General features: G+C 33.6%; 1 pseudogene; it reads right to left on the reverse strand.

Moving 5' to 3' along the window:
• Nucleotides 1–1,025: 1,025 nt before the first annotated feature.
• LOC112017841 (rust resistance kinase Lr10-like) lies at nucleotides 1,026–4,181 on the reverse strand (annotated as a pseudogene).
• Between the last annotated feature and the right edge of the window lie 2,669 nt (nucleotides 4,182–6,850).

Consider the following 6,850-nt stretch of genomic DNA (forward strand, 5'->3'; position numbering starts at 1 on the left):
CGCTGGTGCTAGTGGTCTTCTCCGTGACTCGAATGGGACTTGGGTCCAAGGTTTCTCTAAACCATTAGGCATTGCCACGGTCCTAATGGCGGAACTTTAGGCTTTGAGGGAAGGGCTTCGCATGGCAAGACAACTTAATATATATTATCTTATAGTTAATGTGGATTCAGTTGATGTTGTCAAGCTCTTTCCTCCTCATCTTCTACTAATAGACTAACTCGGCCATTGGTGGCTGAATGCAAGGACATTCTCCAAGCTTTCCAATAGGTCCAGCTCAGCCACTGCTATAGGGAGGCCAACCATGCTGCTGACTTACTTGCTAAAATAGGAAGTTCTCAACACGAGGATTTTGTTTATTATGTTACTCCTCCCTTTTCTTTGTTGGATGTATTAGCTTTTGATTGTGCTAGTGACAGCGCACCTAATGTACCTGTAAATCCTGAAACTGCTGTATCTTTTGATACCCATTCCCATGCGGGTTAGTTTGCAATAGACTCTTGGTTTAATAAATAAAAAAGAAAAAAAGGGGCCAACCCTCAAAACTCAAGGTAAACGGTCAAAATCAACTCCTGGACAACGGTCAATCGTCCTAACTGGTTCAACTTGACCCAATTCATGTTATTGGTTGGATCAAGTCCGGTAACCCGATTCAATGTTGACTACTAATGTTGCTTGCACATTAATGTGGCACTAACGCTGATGTGTGAAGTTGACACATGGCTTGAGTGGCTTCTTCCAACAACAATTCTTCAAACTCTTCTTTACATAATTTAACACATTTTATCTTAAATAAAATATATTAAATTTGATTTGATTACAGGCCATGTTTAGGGATGAGAGAAAAGTTCTCAAGCATCTATTAGACCAAAAAAAAAAAAAAGAAGAAGTAAACACGGTTTGAAATTTTTTTATAACACCAAATTTATATTTGGAAAGCACCAAGGTAGACCTAGTTCGAATGGGAAGCTTTATTTGTGTTAAGCATTGAATTAGTCTTAAAATAAAAAATTTAAATAATTAAGAGATATATTTTATATGCATCATCTTGCTTATACTCAATATAAGACAACTAGAAGTCCCTAAATTAACTGCAAGATTAAAAATTTCAATCCCTGAGTACAATACAATTGCAACCTATATTATCATTGAGGACTCCTAGTTTAAAAATACTTACTCTGATTTTGGGATGACTTCTAACTCTTGGTTTGGACGCCTTACAGACATACTCGCATTGATTCTGGTAGGGCCTATAGAGGTAAAGTGATTAGGAGGAATGGTTAACTTATCTCCTTCTCCCCCTAACATTTGAACCACAATTTTCATAGAAGGACGATCCACTTGGTGCCACTGGATGCACCAAAGTCCCACAATTGCTAGTTTCTTTGCAATTTCAGCATCTCCATTATCCCCAACATAGAATCGTAGATCTTCCTTTTCCTCTAACAAATTGTAGATCCATTCTGGAAAATATATTTGGCTAGTGTTCTCCATGGTTACGTCCACATTTTTCCTACCTCCAACCATTTCAAGCAACAGTATTCCAAAACTATAAACATCTGACTTGTAGGACACACTCCCTAAGTTCCTAGAGAACACTTCGGGTGCAATGTAATCCATGGTCCCCCTAGCGGTGGTCATCGATACTGCACTCTGATCCTTTGCACACAACTTGGCTAAACCAAATCAGAAATTTTTGGATTGAAATTTTGGTCTAACAAAATATTAGGAGGTTTAATATCAAAATGTAGGATTCGTTGATCACATCCTTGGTGAAGATATTCGATTCCTTTTGCTATGCCGAGTGCAATGTCTTGTAGCTTTTCCCAACCAAGAAAACAGTTAGAATCTACTGAGGAAATGAACTTCTCTAGTGAATCATTTGGTAAAAACTCATAAACTAGAGCTCTTCTAAATCCATCAGCGCAAAAGCCAACCAAGCGAACCACATTAACATGGTGGATTCTACCCATTGTTCCCACTTCATTTATGAATTCTTCCCCATTGCCCTTGGAACTATTCAAGATCTTCACGGCAACATGGATTTCATTCGAAAGCTTTCCTTCGAACACTGTTCCATAGGCTCCTTGTCCTTATGTAAATTGATTTGTAATCCTTTTAACATCATTATATGAGTACCTTGTGGACTTGAGAGCTCTGTAATCCTCCAAAAAAATTTCAATCCTTGCTTGATTTTCTTTTTCTATTTTGTCATAGCGATAGATGCGATAGAGTGCATAACAAACTAGTGACAAAAGAAATGACCCCAAGGTGGAAACTGCATGTTAAACATATTCATGAGTCAAGAGCACAAAAAATAATTTATTGTAAATTTTCAAATGGCCAACAAAAAGCTCACCGATAATTACTATTTTTGTTGATCTACCTGTAAAATATTTTAATATAATCAGCTTTTTATTACACATATCAAAAAATAAAACAAAAGATAATTGTGTGTAAACAAAATTCACTATTAGGAGAAAAATGATAAGGTGCTCTTATAGTATAGCGACGTGATACTCCATTCTTTTACATGAATAATGGATTCCAATTTCAATCATGAATTTAATTAGTAAAATAAATTATTATATAAGATGATAAAGTACCAAGTCATTGTACTACTCCTAAAACATTGAATAATTACCCTTATTAGTGAGGTAATATTGCGTTCGGACTTTGAGTTCTTGTTTCAGCTATAAGAGGTCTAATGTGCTAAGTAATGGGTTTTCCTCAATTAATTAATTACCGCACCTAAGCTAATCTTTTTAGCTAAATTTTGAGATAATGCCGCGAGGTTTGATACCAACTGATGAGCTATACTAGCCTATTCAAGTTCTTGTAAGATACAAGTAATTATTCAATATTATGAAAGTATAGTTTATATTCTCTTTTATCATATAATAGTGAGTTCTACTAATTAAATTTATGATAAGAACGATCATTCATGTGAGAGAATAGTGCACCATATTGCTTCACAAATAATTTTCCTTGTGAGACACGTAGACTTCCAAAATAATGTTCTTTTGGTTGGAGATAACGACACCTCATGACTGGTTGCAAGAAATTACTATCGCTGAGCATTTATAAACTGAGCTTGATAAAATCAATACATGTTGGCTTGAAACGTGAAGGACTTGTGTGATTATAGAAGTGGAAATTGGATAGAAATAATACAATACCTTTGTGTTTGTCGTCTTTGTTGGGGTCGAAGCACTCAGTTTTCAAATCAGTGCTATTATTCCCGAATCTACACTTCTTGCCTTTCTGTTCACACGATCCGCACTCAGCCGGTTCGGACCACGTCAATCCAAGAAAAGAAAGACGTATATCATATGGAACTGAAACGCTATACATCTTTGTACATAATACTATGGGCAAGTGGTAGATGGAATCGTATGAAGAAAAAGCATAAACTGAATGGCTACTGTTACTAAGACAATCAATCCGATAAGGATTTCCTTCATCTGTTTCTGTTTCTGGTGGCCAATTGAAAAGGGTAGAGTCCTCAAGAGGATAATTGACTTTTTGGAAAACAGAGGAGGATAAATTGAGTCCCGGAATTTCCCGAGGAAAGCAATTATCTATGGCAGCTTCCAGAAATAAATGAGTGTAATTAATGAACGTGACAAAGACTTTTACTGAAGTAGGCAGCTCGAGCACCGTATCATTATTATGAGAGCAGTAGAGATCAAAGCCAGGATAGCCACAGTGGTGGTCTGGCTGCCTGTCTTTGAGTCGGAAAGGAAATCGGATGGCTGGACCATCTTCTCTACACCGTAATTCGGGGCACCTACTACACCGTAATGTCTCTATAGACTTTAAAAAAATAAATAAATAATGTCCTTCTATGTTATACCAAATTACCAACTACTTAAATGGAGTCTCTTTAAAAATTTTCTTTGTAATTTTTCACTCACCTAATATTAGATCTGTCACCAAATTTTCTGACCAGATGCTTCTCTTATCTCTTCTCTTCTTCTCCTTTGTTTCTTCTCAGCTTTGCAATACAATTTTTTTCATTGTGGTCTCTGCGTTTTTGGTGTTGGTCTTCTTCATTTTTTTCTTCCTCAGATCTTTCTCTCTATCGGTTTTTGAGTTTCGCTTTGGGTTATCACGTAATGAGACAAAAGGTAAAAAGAGAAAAGACTTCTCTTTTTTAAAATTTGAAATGCAAGAGAGAATGAGCGGAGGTGAAAAAAAATGTTAGATATAAAAAGAAAAAATAAAAATTGCTATATAACTATTATAAATTGGTGTCACTGATCATAAAAAATAATTTTATCTTTATTTATTATTAACATCTATAAATAAAATTATTTTATTTAACTTATATATATAGCAGGAACTCTGAAATAGTATACTAGTATTGACCTATACCCAAATATATCGTTCTACTAACCAAACTAAAACGGCCTCTAATACAAAATTGACTTAGAGAGATGAGGTCATAGAAATTGTAGGTATGTTTTATTGTTTCTTAATTTCTCTTAACTGTAGGATCATGGTATTAGTGCAATTGTTGTTGTTATTATTAATATTATTATTATTATTCTATAATTTGATAATTATAATGGGAGAAGGAGAATTTAAACCCTAGACATCTTCATTGGAAATATTGTCAACTGAGCTACAAAGCACTTGACTACTTATTGGGTTTCAATTAAACTCTATAAAAACTCATTAACTAATTTCAAAGCATGTATTTCCCAAAAATATATAAGTAAATCTCATTAATTAAAATTCCTTTTCTTTTCTAAAACAAATTCTTTTACATTTTGTATTTAGAAAGTTAGAGATACATGAATGCATGTTTTTTCTTTTTCTTTTTTTATTAGAAGAAAATTGCTATGATTATGTGATAAAAATTTTAAGAGATGACCTACAAGAACTTATTTTTATTTAGTACAGTAATTGTTATATTTCATTTTGATAATAGGTTATACATAAGGCATATAAAAATAACATTTATTATTTAATTTACCTAAAATAACCTGATTTGTAAACTTTTTGTTTATAAAGCTATTGTTATATTTTAATTTATTTAATAAAGATATTGATTTTAAATGTTTAAATAATGTGGATTCCAGTTAGTACATATAACGGGTCAATAATATATAAAATAAATCATTTTTTTGGGGTCCCTAGAATAAATTAGTTTAAAGACATGTTTAAGTATAAACTATACATATATGTGCATTTTTTTTTTTTTGGGAGAATATATGTATATTATTTTATGTATTTTAAAATTATTGATCAATTTAACTTGGTCTCCCTTGAAAAAAATTCTAGTTCCGCCACCAAATTCAAGCGAATAATCAACATTCAACAGCCTGCATCAAGCGAGCAGCCATGCAATAGAATAAAAACAAAATAATGCTCAAAGAGCCAAAACTATTTTGTGGAATTAAACAACCTACCATTCATTGTTTCACCTAACGTAGATTTTTCCAAGTTCCTATTACACCGGCTCTTCCATCCTAATAATACATTCAATCTTTAACGCTCTTTTTGTTTCCATTTTCGTCATGCATGTTTCAAGAAATAATTGATTAAAGCTATTTATTACTCAATTGAAGGATTGATTGAAATTCGAGCAACCTGCAGCTAAATAAAACCTCGAGCTCCTCATATGCCAAGGTATTACTTATTTTGCTGTAAGCAGGATTATATTCCTAGAGTGTGAATAAAGTTAATCGTATGTTACCGATGGTCGAAAAAACTAAAGTTACAGGTTTTTTTTTTTTTGTCAAAAAGCCTTGTAACTTGGTGACACAATTAATCCGTGTAACTTAATTCTCCACATCAATTATTTGTAAAAATATTTGTGTCTATAGCATCAATTATAACAAAATAACTGTTAAATAAAATGTAAAAGAATATACAAAATAAATAAATAAATAAAATAAAATTTGGTTTGAGTTCCTGTCAAATAATTGATGAAGGTGACATAAGTGCTGATGGCAAATATTTTGGTTGTAATATTGATGTTATTGAGAATAAGTCTTTTGGCAAAACAAATACCACAACTCACCACATGGGCAAGTTGTGGTTGGTGGAGGGATGGTGGTGAGCCCATGTGGGGACACCCCTTCAGCAACCACAACTCGCCACATGGGCGAGTTGTGGCATTTGTTGTGCCACTTTATGTGGCATTAGAAGCACTCATGTTATTGATAATGTTCCACAACCACAAAGTTGCGCTTCATCTTATTGTCTTTTCAGTGGAAAATTCTTACATTTCACATTCTTGTTGAAGATACTTTCAATACGGGAATACCACAGAAAGAAGTACAAGTAAAAAAAGTCATCTCTACGATCAATAGCAAGAGGATTAACGTTGAGTACTGCAGGAGTCACGGCCTTTATTGCTCTTGTACTACTCCATGAAACTTTTAGTGCTACTGCAAATGTTAATGATCACTGTGCCCCTTCTAATCTTCCTGTGCCAATATCCCAAACATAAGCTTTCCGTTTCCATAGAATACCCATAATATAGTCAAAAAACTGCAGGGACTCATGAAGCTATATATGAAATATCGTGTGAGAACAATCATACATACGGTGCAAATTTTTTTTCTAAATAACAATAAATATTAAAAAATTTAGTTAGGTGTCACGTTTCAAAAGAATGTAGAAAACTAGTATCTCGAGTGTCTAAAACTCGAGTTCTAAGATAAAAATCGAGTTTTTAAGTCTCGATTTGTAAGTGGGTAAATGTGATATAAAAAAATCCACGTGGAAATCGAGTTTTACAGACTCGAGTTCTATAAACGCCGCTATAGGGCTTAAAAATGTCACTATAGGGCTCAAAAATGGAGTTATAAAAAAAATTTGCAGGAAAACGCCGCTATAG

The sequence above is a fragment of the Quercus suber genome, unplaced genomic scaffold, assembly GCF_002906115.3.
Source record: "Quercus suber isolate HL8 unplaced genomic scaffold, Cork oak 2.0 scaffold_1077, whole genome shotgun sequence".
Classification (NCBI taxonomy): domain Eukaryota; kingdom Viridiplantae; phylum Streptophyta; class Magnoliopsida; order Fagales; family Fagaceae; genus Quercus; species Quercus suber.